Raw genomic sequence first — 16848 nt, 5'->3', positions numbered from 1 at the left:
AGATCTCTGCCTCTGTAATCACCAGGCACCTGTACCAAATTTTGCATATTGTTTCCGAGAGGGAGGGAAGGTTGGCATTTGGATTTTTTTTCGCTTTGTATTGGAAGTCTAAGAAGATTGACTGCTCTCTCAATCAGGAATACTGGTTTTTTTTGTATTTTTGTTTAATTAAAACAATAAAAAAATTTCAAAAAAAAAGAATCCTGCTTTTTACGGCTTAGTTTCATCATCATTTGAGTTTTATGAAATCATAAGGTGACACACAAATGCACATTAACTCACACATAGAAACATTCATGTGTAACGGGATGTGTAGGAGTGAATTTCTGTGTTTGAAACCAGCATCTCCCATCATTCAATCAGAGGTTTTGTTGTAGAGAGAGCCTAGCTTCAATCCATGGTTGATTTCTCTTACATGCTTATATTTTCAAGGGAGACTGATAATCCTGACAGAAGCACTAAGAGTAATACTATGTTTGAACACCAAACCAGGCTGTATCATTCATTTAGGAAAATGATCAATGGTTGGTTTTCCCATTGGGATGAGATAAGAGGAATGGAGAGGACAGCAGAAAATCTGCAAATGTTTGTTTTGAATGCACCTTGTGGTAAATTTGGTGAGGAGAGGACAGCAATCTTGCCAATCCTAGTTTCTCAGAGATGGGAAATTAGACTGGTGGGGAGACAGGTGTGACAACAACTTGCATCTGTAATGTGAAGCATGTCAAACCTACCACAAATCATTAAAAAGTCTCTTAATATTTTAATATATTGAATGGCTTCCTTGATCCTAGAAGATCTCCATTTGAAGTTTGCTCTACCTGTCTGATTAGAAATGGTGCCTTCTGGACAAGGGTCACATTTGTAGCAGCAAACTTGCTCACCCTCTGGAACGGTTCTCTTCTCACCTGCCTGGCACCTCTTCCTGCCACACCTGGCAAAGGGCACCTTCTAAGAGAGAAGAGAGAAAAGTTTGAGATGGTCTATTCAATGGTCATGCATTATTTGATTTACACATTAAGATCTTCATCTTCCAAAGTGCTTTACCATCCACATCAACAAGGAAGAGCTCCTAGGGAATTGAGACTATATCATTGCCAACTATATCAAGAACCAGAATAGAGCTGGAAGGGACCTTGGAGGTCTTCTAGTCCAACCCCTAGTCCAACCCCTGCTCAATTAGGAAACCCTATACCATTTCAGATAGGTGGCTCTCCAATCTTTTCCTAAAAATCTCCAGTGATGAAGCACCTACATCTTCTGAAGTTAAGTTAATTTTTCTCACTGTTAGGAGGTTTCCCCTTAATTCTAGTTTGCTTGTCTCTTTGATTAGTTTCCATCCATTGTTTCTTGTCTTGCCTTCTTGTGCTTTGGAAAATAGGTTGACCCCATTCTTTGTGGCAGCCCCTCAGATAGCAATAGCACTTAGCAATAGAACTTAGACTTAGTGTATATACCACTTCATAGTGCTTTACAGCTCTCTCTAAGTGGTATACAGAGTCAGCCTATTGCCCCTGACAATCTGGGTCCTCATTTTACCCATGGTTAGAGTGAAGGATTGGGCCGTGTGATGGATTTGTGGGTGCAGGGGGTGGATCATTGACTTTCTGTTGGGTGGGGAAAACCTGGAATTCTCATATTCATGTTTTCCCAGATGTGCCAATATGACATCTCTAATAAAATGGAGCTTTGAGGAATTGCCAGCCTTGGAGTCTTCTTCCGTTAGGGGTGTTTCTTGGAACCCTGACACAGTATTCCAGCTGTGATCTTACTAAGGCTTTATAAAGCAGTACTAATATTTCATGTGATTTTGATTCTATACTTCTGTTTATACAAGCAAGGATTGTATTAGCTTCTTTTTGTCTGCTGCCTCACACTGTTGGCTCAGGGTTAAGTGATTGTCCAGTAGGGCTACAAGTTATTTCTCACAGTTACTCTTTTTGAACCAGATTTCACATAATCTTTACTTGTACCTTTGCTTTTCCTTCCTATGTGTAAAACCTGGCTTTTTTCTACATTACATGTTGTGTTGTTGGATAGGGCCCATTGTTCAAGTCTGTCAAGATGTTTTTGAACCCTGAGCTTGTCTTCTGGGATGTAGGTTATTCCTGGCAGCTTAGAGTCATTTACTGTTCCAGTAAATGGTTGCCTTTGGTTGCCAGGCTGTCAGTCGTATGTTGAGGAGAAAAAAAGAGGAATTTTTCTTCTTCTTTCTTCTAGCTCTTCGAGCAGGGAGTTCCTCAGTATCCCATCCTCATCGCCAGTGTAGAAGTCTGGACCGACAGAAAAGGCGACAGACTGGCTGAGGTAAAAAGGAACTTTGCTCTGCTTGACAGCTATTTATACGGGAGCTGTCAAGCAGAGCAGCCAATGATAACAGAGTAAAAAGCCTGCTTCCCATCAGGCACGTCTTATCCAATAGGCATGAGCCTTTGGTTGCCGGGCTGTCAGTCATATGCCAAGGCCTTTTGGCTGGTCGTAAGTTGAGGACTTAAGACCGATCACAAGTCAAGGACATTACAGTCATAGTGCAAAGCCCAAACTGCAGCCACCATCATCACCCTGCAGTCTCTATTCCTGCAATTATCTGTTCCCTCAGCTGACCTTCACCATATTTTTGCTCCTGATGAAGCGAGCCCAGCCAGGCTATTCGGGAGGGAACTATTGTCTATATGAGGCTTTTTCTGAAGAAGTAAACCACCACGAGTGACCTTGGGAAGAAAGCTTTATGCATGTCCTGGAATAAAGGAACCTTTTTTCTGAATTCAGGACATTTCCTTCCAGCCCACCTTTTTGGCCCAGATGATTGCATTGGAGTTGATGGTGAAATCCTGGCCTTGGGAAACCCTGGGATCCATTTGCCCAACTTTCATGTAGACAAAAGATTGATTGGGGAGGAAAATCCAGTTGAGAAGATCGTAACGAGCAGACATTGGTCCATTTTCTAAGAAGGAGACTTCATTTCCATCACTGTTATTGAACTTGACATTCTTCAAATAGGCAAGAAGCTGAAAGAAAAGAGACCCTTGGAAAGTGGAGTAACTACAAATGAGCCATCATGGATTCTATAACTTTCTGCCGACAAATATTTCAGGAGATAATTACAAATCTTTAGAGCTAGGCATGTTAGCTTAATGGTTAACTGAGTGATGGGGATCAGCATGAAATCATAGGAATCTCACATTGGAGAATTATAGATTGACCCCACCACTTCAAAAATACTCTATTATTGGGAGAAGAGCCAATGTCGCAATGACACAACATGCGGGCTCAACAGTCCGAGACCGCCGTTGATTCTTTTACCGCTACACGGTCCATATGTACCTAAACCATCCCGAAGAGACGGTGACAGGGAGACAAATCCTTGCTGGTCTCAGGGACATCACAAAGTCGCTGATTGACCCTAGGGAAGTTCTCAAGCCGGCGGTAAACAGTGAGCCTTCAGGCTGACAAAGTCAGAGATGGCTCCGGAAAGAAGGCAGTGAAAGTGAGTCCATCTGGTGAGATTTTTTCTTTGAGAATGATTGGCCAAATAATTTTTTTTTGTTAAAGATAAATTAGTCCGTTAAGCAAAAGAATAAAGTGGTGAAATTTATCTCTATGGGACTGCCCTAGAAAGTTTTTTCCCCTTTTTCTTTGTAACAATACTTTGTGGATTGAAGTGATTGTAACGCTTCCCATTTCTCCTCTTAAGTGAATGAATTGATTTTTTCTCCTATTCTTTGCTACTTTAATTTTTGGCTGAACTAAAACCTTTTTTATTTTAATAATCCTTCCTTCTACTGTTTATTAAATTTTATAAAAGACATCTAGAGACTTTTGTTTTCCTTAAGCCTGAAATGAATAAGAGAAAGTTGAATCTGCCATTCAAAAGCCAGAACTTGGTCTTTTTTTGAAACAATGTATCCTTTGTTCTATTTTTTTTATTTTACTGATGTTGTAACTGGAGGATTTGCAGCTTATTTGTGGAGACTGATAAGACTCAAGGAAATGGACTGTTCCTTTGCAGGTGTCTTTGTGAAATATTTTGGCAAGGGAAGGAAAAGAAAAGAAAAGATAGAACCCCTCCTTTTTGAAAAAAAATTAAAAGAATGTTGTGCTTAAGTAAATTCAAAACAAACATATTTTTATACATAAAAATACATAATTTTATACATAAAAGAGACATTGAAGGTGAGAGTGGCAGTGGATTTTGGACTTTTTTGTTTCTTCTTGGAAATATGTATCTATATACAGATGAGGAAACCCTAAGTTTACAAGATTTTTTTGGATGGAATTCAAAATGTATTGGAAGGATTTGAGAGATTTGATAAGAAGTTGGATAGACTATTGTCTTCCACAGCAAAAGATGAAGGGGTTGGAGCCCCAAAAATTAAAGAAGAGAATGAAGACATAGAAGATAAAGACAAGATAACAGATGAACCTACTAATGGAGCACTCATGAGTGAAAGTGGAAAGAATGGAATATGGAAAAGTGAATTTGATTATCTGGAGCTCTACCCCTCTTGTCAAGATATGGATTTCATGATGGAATTAAGAAAAAAAAACAGCTTTAGAAATATGTCTGATAATCAAAGACATGTTAATTTTAACACCAGCTCAAAGGCAACAAGACTATATGAGAGATCTTTGTGCAGAGAGAAGTCTTTAAAAACCTTATAAAGAAGTTAATAAGAGAATTGATGCAACAACTGGCTAAAGAGATAAGATTGCTTTGTTACTGGAAAGACACAGGCTGATAATGAATGTTGATAATTAAAAACTTAGTTAATTTTTTTGGTGATTAATAAGTAGGATTTTGTAGACGCTTTTAGAATGTTTTTTTAAATGTTTATTCGTTAACAAATAATTCATTATGATAATAATAATGAAATAATAATTTCAACTAGTAAAAACAATTTGGATATAAACTATAAATCAGGACCTGGGAAAAAGATTTATCAGTTTTACTAATATATCTTTGTTTCGATTTTGTTATAAAGATGTAATCTTTCTTGGGTCGGATGAGAGGAGATATGATATAAATAGTAAAAAAAAAAATTTCTACATAAGTACAATAACAATAAGGAAATGTTAATGGATAATGTTTAATGATTTCTACATGTCTTGGCATGGGTAAAAACAATCAGATATAAGCCTTAAATAGTGAGTTGAGGGGGAAAAAGGGAATATGTTATAAAAGGGTAATTATTGGAGATTTATAGAAATAGCAAATGAATGCCAATAGGTGGTTGTGTCTTTAAATACAAATGATTCTAGATAAAAGCACATTTAAATAATTCTAGTGAAATGAGAATGATGGTACTTTGATGGTAAAATACATAAAGATTTTTGATTTAAAATGTACAATTCAATATGAAGTATGAAGAATGATTGTGCTAGTAACGCACGAAATTTATTTGTAACCAATCAACATGCTTTCTACAAGATGTAATGAAGAATGATTCTTTTTTGTGTGTGTGTTTCTGTTTAATTAAAACAATACAAAAAATCCCCCCCAAAATACTCTATTATTGTGTGATTTTTCTGGCTTCTTCAAGTTCACTTTTAATAGAATAATTATGACATATAAATATTTTAATGCCCTACTCCAAATGCAATTCTATAGCTGCTGAGATACTTATGCTTCCATTTTTAATCAAACCATTAATTGTTTGCTATTTCATAATTTAGTTTATTTTCAGATGTAATTAGAAGGGCAATAGAGACCTATTTAATAAATTAAGGAAGAAATGTCCATGGAAATTTCTAAGGATCTGTGGACTGAATAAAATTCAGAGAAATTACCTGCCATGACTGGACATTTGTGATCCTTTTTCCAAGCCTCATCATGGCTGGTTGTGCTCCTGATCCATGCATTGTATGTAGTGCATGTGCCACAGCATGAATGGCATTGTAGATGTTGTAACTTTCACCTGTCATGCTTGTTTCAAACATGTAAGATGGCACATTCTTAAAATTCTCCTTTCCTGTACAGTGTTTTTGCCCCCTTTTAAGGATCACTCCTGGTCTGTGGATCTCGCAGCCAAAAACCCTTTCCCACCATACAGGGAGAAAGACATCTCCTTGAGGGTTCAAAAGGTCTAAAGAAAGAAGGGCATGCCTGAATTCTGGGATATCAGGGCTTTGATCTCTGAAATGCAAAGTACCATGGAAAGGCTTTAGATATTTCAACATTTCATGAGACGCACTTATTTCCCAGTGGGAAGTCAGGATCCAAACAACTCTAAGTGTGAACATTCTTCTGATTTCCAAAAAATCAAGAGAGATATATACAGTTTTAATACATTTGGATTCTCCAAATACAATAATCACCTCAGCTTTATCCCAGGTTGGGATTAAAGAAATACATTTTTCTGCTCCTAAATAAGCAGATACAGATTCCAACAGGTGAGTGAAGGCCAGGCAGATCTCCTTCTCCTTCAGCATTGGCATCAGAGTAGAGATGAAAAGTTCTCCATTGTCATTTTCAGGGGCCACCAGCCCAACCCAGTTCCACTGGAAATACAGGAGCAGCCGAACTAAACCCACATACTGAGGAAATTCATTGGGGCTGATCCGGAAAAAAGAAGGGAAAACAGTTCTGTCTCCTTGAGTGAACTTGAGGAAGTGAAATCCGAACTGCAGAAAAGGAGAATCTTGTCATAATTTTTAATGACAATATTTTATACTGATGTTGAGGGTCAGTATCAGTAGCTTTTTGCCCTGCCAGTTTGATTGATTCACTTTGAATGGAGTGAGAGGCTTCCAGTTACAATGACAAATTCAGATTTCAACAGGTGTGTGAAGACCTTAGCAATAGCAATAGCACTTAGACTTATTTACCACTTCACAGTGTTTTACAGCCCTCTCTATGTGATTTACAGAGTCAGCCTATTGCCCCCAACAATCTGGGTCCTCATTTTACCCACCTCAGAAGGATGGAAGGCTGAGTCAACCTTGAGCCTGGTGAGATTTTAACTGCCAAATTGCAGGCAAACAGCAGGCAGCAGAAATAGCTTGCAGTACTGCACTCTGCCACCGGGGCCTCTGCAGCTGAATGCTTTTTCTTTGCTATATGTAAACAAGATTGGTTCATTCTACAAGTATACTTTGCTAATGCACTAATACATGCAACTTTTCTTTTTATCTATCCCTTCCCTTTAACTGAGCTGTTTCTGGACCCCCGCAGTTCCTTGTGACCAGATGGCTGTAGCTGGTCTGCTTCTTTGGAAGACTTGTGTGGCTACATGTCTCAGCTACACCCTCAGCTGTGGTGGCCTTTAGAGTCCTCTTGCACATTCCATCAAATTGTGCTTAACATTATGACAAAACCTTGTAAAGAGTATAACTGATATAATCTGGCACTGGCACTGGCACATGAGAAGCCAAGGAAATGTACCATCAACCTTATTCACACAATAAACCAGATTGAAGCATGGTTACGTTTACAAAGAATCTGTTAGGAAAGAATTCATCCAGAAAAGCATTTCAGAAATTCCTTATTCACACGAAAAAACCAAACACCTAGTCCCAACTTAATTTGGTTTCATTTTTTTTCATTTTGCATCTCTTCTGTCTCCGCTCTGAATTGGTATCCTATGGAACCTCCCTACCTGTGGAACCTTGAAGATGCTGAAGATGGAGGCCATCTGCCTTGAGTCCTGGGAGGTGAGGCCTCCAACGACAGAGAGCAAAGGGTCCTGATTGTCACATTTGTAATCTGGAACCATCTGGCCTCGTGTAGACAGAAGAGAGAAGCTGTTCCAGGAAATCCTGCTAACAGTCTCCTTACTGTCATAAATATGGAAGCCGAGGGTGATGTTGGGAAGCAGAAACGATTCCTGGTTGATTTTTGTGACTGCATGTATCAAGGCCAGAAATAGCTGATAATTCTTGAATTCAACGCTATAATGAGAAAACATTAAATATTATAAAATAATAATATTATAAAAATACATAATATTAAAGGGAAACTTTTGTGTGGTGTGGAACCTTCCTTTCCTTGATTGGGTTTGTATGGGTGCTTGCCTGGACTTTGAGGTGGTGAAGTCTTTGGAGAAAAAATATGATTAAGAAGATTATGTGGATGGACCATCCACATGAAACCATGGTCCATGTAGAGAGGGGCTGGGAAGTATCCAATGCGATAATGAGAAAACATTCGGAAATTTTAATTGGAAGCTTTTAGAATAGAAGAGAATAGAATAGAGTAGAAGGGAAGGGAAGGGAAAAGAAGGAAAGGGAATAGAATAGAATAGAATAGAATAGAATAGAATAGAATAGAATAGAATTATTTATTGACCAAGTGTGATTGGACACACAAGGAATTTGTCTTTGGGGCATATGCTCTCAGTGTACATAAAGAAAAATAAAATAAAATATAATACGTTCATCAAGAATTATAAGATACAACACTTAGTGATAGTCATAAGCAATCAAATTATACTTGGAAACAAATAAAACAATATAGATTTTAAAGATACAAGCAACATGGTCATAGTCATAAATGGGGAGAGATAGTTGTAGTAGTTTTGGCCTTTCTTTGAGTGTGTTTCTCTTCTCCTGGAACTTTGAGGTAGTGAATCCATTTGCTGTGAGCCTTTGGACAAGAAAATGTGACTATTAAGATTATGTTGATGGTACTGAAAAAAAGGGGCTGAAAATACATTTGCAATCCTAAGCAGCCATGACTCATTACATGAGAAATATCGTAAATACTTTTAGCCTTATGCGTTTTCTTTTGAAAGCTGTTTTGTCTCTGGAACTGCTGCTGTTCATAATGTTCCATGAGGCAGATTCACTAAAGGCCATTACAAAATACCACTCATGATTCCAAAACGGGTGTCTATGGAAATTCCCAATCATCCAGGGTATGGTTTCCCCAAAGATGCTTCTCAAAATACAACTGGACTTTGATTCTTCTTTCTTGAATTTTTTTTCTTCTCATCCAAGAAGCTTCAGAATTGAAGTCAGAACTGAAGAAACTTCTTGGATGAGAAGAAAAATATTTTTAGGGGTGAAAAAGTTTTCCTCATTACTTGTGCTGTTTATCATCTTGCTGATGAAACTGGAAAATTCTACCCTATTTTAGAAGAATTTTAACAAACATCAGTAGAGTATTAATTTATGAAAGGAGTTTCCTGAATCCAAAACAAAGCAGACATTTGTCTAATCCATTCCCTTCCAAGTGAAACTTACCTTATTGTAATTGTTGTCTTTGATGGCTCACGGTCAAACTCTATCATTTCAAAGAGAGTAAACTTTTCCAGGAGCAAATTCCCCCCAATAATGAGATCCCCAGACCTATAGTAGTCCTTTGCAATTCGCAGAGGGTTCTTGGCTACACATACGGTTTGCATTATCTTATGAGTTGTTGAAGGCAGGAGCCAAAGGAGAAGCAGCAGGAGAGGCAGCCCATTCATAATTCTCACCTTCCTTCCTAGATTACATATCAAATTTTGTTGAGAAGCAGAACTGCAAGTGGCTCACACAAAATCCCACCAAGTCGTTAGCAGAGAAGAAGCAGACTGTGCCACATGGGTGGCCTTGAGGCAAATTAATAGCAAGTGTGCTTTCTCTTAGCTACTCTGAGTTGTCACTGAAGAGAAAACTGAGCCCAGTTTCATGGATCGAAAGAAATTAGTTGTTTGCAAAACAACCTTAGGTGACATGTCCAGCTTCCCTCGGGAGAGTTCAGACATTATTTCTTTTAAGCAAGTTTTATCTTGGAAGACTTCTGTGGGTAAAAATCTATGGGGGATACATTAAGGATTACTGTACTTCTGATACTTGCAAGGAAGAGTAACATCCTACCCACTTAGCAATTTCCTTCATGCACCAGAAGGGGGAAAACATGTTTGTGTCTCTTGTTCTTCATCCAAAGAGCAGATGGAATTGAGGCGCAGGGTCCAGGTGGGATTTGGCCTAACTGAAACCCCTCAGCATCTGCATCCAAGATGGAGTCTGGCTTGCTCCAGGTTTTTTTTTTTTCAGATAGGGCTAAGCATGGTGATGAATTGTAGCCTTGTATAAGTGATCAATAATGCAGGTGTTTGTATAAGAAGTGTTTTATTTATTCTTACATGGCTAGGGATGATATAGCAGCTCATTTCTCTTATACCCCTTACAAATAGAGAGTGGGATACTCAAAATATAAGCCGAATTTAAACTCTGCATTGGAAGTGTCTATGGAGATTCTCAGTCATCCAGGTCATGGTGGGGTCTGCCCTGGAAGCCATTTTTTCTTTGGAGTTTCAGGGCTGCCACATTTAGTGCCTGGGAAAGGAGGAGGGGGATTGCAAGGAGCGGTGGATGTTTAGCCATTAGAACATTCCTTTCTCTGGGAGTCAAGGACAACTGCCCTGCACCTGGATGGGAGTGACTGGGGATTGTCTCCATTGGGTGTGAAGAAATGATTGGGCTATGTGATTGGATCTTCCACTTTCTTTTGGGTGGGGGAAATCCTGAACTCTCAGATTTGGGTTCTCCCAGATGTGCCAGTTTGACATCTCTAATAAAATGGAACGTTGAGGAATTGTCTGCATCGGACAGTTCTTTTGTTGGGGTGGTTAGTTGGAACACTGACCTTAACCAAAATCTCCTTTAAAAACTCCAACCACCTCCCCAAACCCTGGGGTGCTGTCCTGGGTCTTCAGCCCCAAGCGCTGACCCGATGCCCAGGCAGCATGAAGACTCTGGGAATATCAAGGAGAAAACAACGACCAAGGAAGGAGTCATGGGGAAGAGCATGAGGGTCCACATTGAGACCATCTACTTCCCTTCCAAAAGTATGGTGTGAGCAGAAGAGGCCGCCGAAGTGGAATGCCAACAGGACGCCTGGCCCAAAAAAGCTGGCCTCCTGTCAACTCTCAACTCACTCATCCGGACCCATCCCATCCATGGCTCGGGACCTAGTTATTTGCGGGATCGCATTCTACCCCATACATCCCTGCGACCAATCCGCTCTCACAGAGAGGGCCTCCTCCGGGTACCATCCGCTAAACAGTGCGGGCGGGCGGTGCCTAGGAGTAGGGCCTTCTCTGTGATGGGCCCAACCCTCTGGAACGACCTCCCCCCCGATATTAGAACCACCTCTGATCTCCGCTCCTTCCGCAAGAAACTCAAGACCCACCTGTTTCGAGTAGCAGGTCTGGCTTAATTACAACTATAATCGTAACTGTATTTAACATCTATTCAAACCTTCCTGGATGGCTTTTTAAATTTTTAAATTTTATATTGGGGTTTTAATGGGTTTTAAAATTGTTCTTAATATTTAATTGGTTTTGGGATTTTATAACAGACCGTGTGTGTGAGTTGTGAGTTGTTTATGTTGCATGTCTTATGTCTTATGTCATTTTATTGTTTTGATTACGAATGGTCTGTACACCGCCCCGAGTCCCTACGGGGAGAGGGGGCGGTCTATAAATTAAATAAACAAACAAACAAACATCCCATTGGGGAGCAGCTGCCGCCGCCTGTCCACACTGGCAGATGGCAGCTACATGCCACCCAAATACCAGATGGAGGCCCGGACCACTTAATGAAGGAGCCCAGGCTGCTGGAGTCTGACAGCTCCTAGTAGTGGGTCTTGCCACCCCCTCACAAACTCAGTCATTGTCAGGCCTCTCAGAGCACTTTAAGTATCTTGCTTTGGGCAGCTACATCCCGCCACACTGACCAGCCCGCCGAGATGGATCCTGGCCCAACCTACATCCACATTCCCAGAGCTGGGGCTGAAAGTGCCCAAAGCCCAATGATGAGGTCCTTCCACTTAGCCCAGGATGATGGAAGATCCTACCTCCTGCTGGCCCCCTCTCAGGGTGACATCTGCAGGAGTCAGTCTGTGGCATCTTCCATACCCAAGGGGCTTTCTGCTACCAGCCACCCCCCTTCACCAGTTGGTCTTCATGCTGCCACCAGCCGAGTGTATCCCCCATGGCTGGGCCTTTCATCCCAGCCAGGGATGGGTGCATTATTCATGGATCCTGGCACCAGGCCCCCAGCCAGTGGCAGACACACAACTGTGACCTGTCCAACAACCAGTGGCAGTACTGCATCTGGGACCTGCTCCACCCCCTGTCACACCCCCTGTGGTAGCAGCCCCACCAGCTGCAGCCCTGGTGATGCTGCTACCGAGGTTCCAGGCAATGTTTATTGGGACCCCAGAGAAGTTGGCATACTTCCTCAATCGAGTCCATTGACGGCTATGGCGACCAGTACCAAACAGACCATGACCTAATTTCAGCCATAGGTGATGGGATGAATGAAGGAGAACCACAGAGTGGATAGTTCAGCTGCATGATGGGGATGCCGCTGAATTGGATGGTGCTGATGCGTTCATCCAATTGCTCCAAGTCAGGTTTGAGAACATGGACTGCAGGCAAGAGGACAAATCCCAAATTAAAGCCTTGAAGCAAGGAGCCAGTGCCCCAAAAGAGTTTGTCTGGGAGTTCTGGAGAGTGGCTTGGGAGTTCAGCCATTGGCCTCAGCCTCTCCTAGTCCACTACTTCAAGGAAGCAATAGACCCTTAACTCCAAAAAGTTTGTGGCATCAGAGTAGTACCAGACCGATTACAAGACTGGTACACCATGACCATGGTGATGGCTGGAAAGATCAACTCCCACCGGAAAACCATAGTGGAAAAGACCATCCAGAGTATCCTGGGCCACTGACCCCTGGTGAAGCTGACCGAGCCAGCACCAGCTCAGCCTACTGGAATGGTCAAGTGCTTCATATGCGGCCAGCTGGGGCACCAAATGCCCAAGTGCCTAGCGCCTGTACCCGTCCCTCTGCCCCGACCTCCCTTGGTGACAATCAGACAATCCCCCAGGAAACCATCAGACGTAGGGAGATTCACTCAGTAAGCCATAGATATTCCCCCTCCCCCAATTGAGGGTAAGGAACCTCTGGCCAGAGAACCCCCCGCCTAGGTCCACCAGCAGAAACAGCAATGAAGACAACACGATAGTAAGTGGAGCCATCTGCCCCTTCACTGTGAAAGTTAGACTAGTAGTGCCAGAAACTGGGGACATAGAAGCCATGATAGACACAGGCTGCCCTTGGTGTCTAATCGGTCTCCCCATCATCAAACAATTGGGAATAAAGACAAGGCCACTAGTTTGCCCCATCCACTTTAAACAAGTAGATTGGACACAGATAGGTGGAGCCCCTTGTCACTGAACTCATTAAGCTGGAGTTGGGATGTCACCAAGAACTCATCCGGTTTACGGTAGCCCCCAAAATGACAGTGTCGGTCAGATGGGTTTGCCTGGCTGAACAAGTGGGCCCTGACAATCACATGGTTTTTCTTTGAAGACGTTTTGATTTATTGAAAGAGCTGCAGGACCAGGCTGGAGACAGATCCCACAGTAGATTTTCTGTGTTTGTGGTCACTAAGAATTGTCACTGACTTGATAGTTTATAAACAACCAATCCTTTCAGCAGTTCCAAGAAGATTCCACACCAATTTTCACTAGTCAGGGGACCCTGAGGACATAGATAAACCTCTAAGTTGCCTCAACGACTCTGAGAAAGATTACTAACAACCAGATGACCACAAGAATATAAATGATTCCATCTTCCACCTTTCAGTCAGAAGTGAAGAAGCTTCTTGGATTAGAAGTACAACATCTTCAAAAAGTCCAGTTGCTTTAAAAAAAACACATTTGGGACAACCATTACCTGGATGTCTGACAATCTCCATAGACATAAACCATCAATTTACTGTATCAATTACATTACAAGTGTGAACTGAAAGAAGGACTAGCGGGGACATGATAGTAGTATTCCAGTATTTGAAGGGCGGCCACAAAGAAAGGGGGGTGGGTGTCAATCTATTAACCAAGAAGGCAGGATAAGAAGCAATGGATGGAAATTAATCAAAAAGAGAAGAAGCAACCTGGAATTAAGGAGAAGCATTTTAACAGTGATAAAAAATTAACCAGTGGAACAGCTTGCTTTCAGTCATTGTGAGTACTTCATCACTGGGGGGTTTCTAAAAAGAGACTAGACAGTCACTTGTCTGAAATGGTATAGGGTCTCCTGCTTAAGCAGGGGGCTGGACTAGAAGATCTCCAAGGTATCTTCCAGTTGTAGTCTGATTGATTGATCTAATTACTCAAATACATGTTCACAATGTGTATATATATTGACTAGAAAACATTTGTCCCAAAACATGTAAACAACATAACATCATCTATATATATAAAAGTGTTTTCCTCCCTACTCAGTAATGAGTAGATCTCATCACACATTCCTTCCTCACCTGCCCCAATAGTTGGAAAAAATTAAATCAGTATTAAAGCTCACTGGGCAGGAAATGAACAGATACTTTTTGATTAGTCACATTACAAAATTCCCAGTGCTTTAATGGACCATGACTCGTTTCATGACATTCTAGAAATCAGATCAAAAACAAATAGCCTTCAAATCAAAATAAAAGTTCTCAAATCCTGCATAAATCAGAGATTCTTGTGCCTCATTATATTCTCTCTCCAATTCAGATGGGGTCTCAGTAGGATAATGTAGCATTTGGGGAGAAAGATACAAGACAAGATACCAGCCCCAGAGGCCAATATGGAGAAGATCTGCACGGCCACCATGAACTTCCTTTTAGTGCTCAGATAGGTGGGGAAGAAGGAGATCCAAACCCTGCAAAAGACCAGCATGAAGTATTAGTGCTGCTTTATAAATCCTTAGTAAGTCCACACCTGGAATACTACATCCAGTTTTGGTCACCACATTACAAAAAAAATATTGAGACTTTGGAAAAAGTGCAAAGGAAAGCAGCTAAGATGATTGAAGGCCTGAAGACTAAAATATATGAACAATGTTTCCAGGATTTGGGTGGCTAATTTAGCAAAAAGAAGGACTAGAGGTGACACAAGAGCAGTATTCCAGTATTTGAGAGGCATCTGTAGGCAGGAGAAGAAACAATGGGCGGAAACTAATCAAGGAGAGAAACAACCTGGAATTAAGGAGAAACTTCCTAACAGCAAGGATAATTAACCTGTGGAACAGCTTGCCTTCTGAAGTTGTGGGTGCTTCATCACTGGAGGTTTTAAAGAAGAGACTGAACTTGTCTGACTTGTCCACTTAAGTGGTGGATTTCCATTTTTTTTACTACCAGTGTGTGCTCACGTGTGCATGCAATGTTTCTGCGCATGCACAGAAGCCTCTGGGTGGGCGGGCGGAGCCTCCCACCACACCACTACCACTTCGCCTGATCCGGGCTGAACTTTCAGAAACCCACCTCTGGTCCACTTGTCTGAAATTGAATAGGATCTCCTGCTTGAACATGGGCTGGAGTAGAAGACCTCCAATGTCCCTTCCAGCTCTGTTCTGATTGATTGATATGATGCTGTCCATTATGCCTTCTTCCATCCTAAAGAAGTGCCTTTGAATTCCCCTACACAAATGAAAGACTTTGATATATATTCATTTTCAATTGACCTTGTTGGGTTCTGACTATTGATACAGCTTGTTGAGATCCTGTTGAATTCAGATCCAATCTTTTAAGAGTTTATCATCCTTAAGAACTTTAAGATATGTTTGATTTCAAACCCCAGAATTCCCAAGCAGGATGGAGAATTCTATAATTCTTTCCATCTATCCTAAATTGTTGCCAAGGATGGCAAAAAAGGTCTAAGATGTTATTTCCACTTCCCATAATATTTGATACCTTCAAATGTAATAATCATATATCTTAATATATATTTTATAATATCTTGAAAAGCATAGGCATTAGGATGCATCTTTTAACCTTGAAGTCTCTGCCTAGCTTCAGGTAGCTTCAGGTATATTATATTTCAGCACACTTATTCAATTAGCTCATAGCATAGTCAAGCTCCCATTTTCCTCCCTTCTTTGTTAGAAGGGAGATCTTGCCAAAGAGTTTGCTGAAGTCAAGGTATGCTATGTTCATTGTATTACCAAGGTCAAATCAGTCATTTTTATCCAAACTGGGGGGGGGGGAGGAATGAGTCCAAATTGGTCTGGCATGACTTGTTAAAAAAACTTCTCCCAGAACCTTTCAAATATTGCATTACTTTTTAAATTGCTTGTAACTGGGATCAAAAAGATAAAATAAACTCTGAGGAAGGGTATATTATAATATTCTTTGCATTCCATTGTACTAAACTCTCGGTGTAAATAGAGGGACCTTGAAACAGGAACTAAAAATGATACATCTTTGGATAGGGATTCCCAAAGTTGTCTATGGAACTATAGAGAGAAGGTTCTTTTGCATGTTATTTAAAATAATTGACCAGATTGCATCACAATATTGAAATGTAAGGAAAAATCTTTTGTTAAGTTTGTGATCTCTAAATATGTAAGAGCTGAATTCTACTGCTCCCTTACATACAGAAGCTCTCAAGGAGATTTTGGACCAATCACTCCATTCAACACAAAGCACTACACAATGTTAGTGTCTTAAGGCAAAGAGGAGGAAAGAAACACTATGAATGTTCCCTTTAGCTCCTCTGCAAAACAAAGAATAAAATCAAATAAAGGAATGATAAATACATTTTAAACAAAAGATACAGCTATGAATCAGAGTTCAAACTTTTTTAAATGCACCCCCCCCCTTCTCTTGTTAAAAAGTTCTGGGCAGAATCTGTGAATGACTTCATCTCAGTTTAGTGAACTTTATTTCCCCTGAAGACTTTGCCTAAAGCATAATTATACTGGGATTCAAAGTATTAATTGAGAGGATGCAGAGACATCGGTTGTTGACAGCCTGGAAGAGAGTAAGGAGAGTTTGATTCTCTACTTTAGTCCCTTTGGTGCCACCTGGCCAAACTTACAGCAGCAAAAACACCTGAGTGCTGTTTTAATTATAGAGGGGAGAAATCCTGGCACAGTTCC

This window comes from Natrix helvetica, assembly GCF_964273705.1.
Source record: "Natrix helvetica genome assembly, chromosome: 1".
In the NCBI taxonomy this organism is placed as follows: domain Eukaryota; kingdom Metazoa; phylum Chordata; class Lepidosauria; order Squamata; family Natricidae; genus Natrix; species Natrix helvetica.
The sequence above is the reverse complement of the archived record's forward strand: the minus strand, read 5'-3'. Positions refer to the sequence as shown.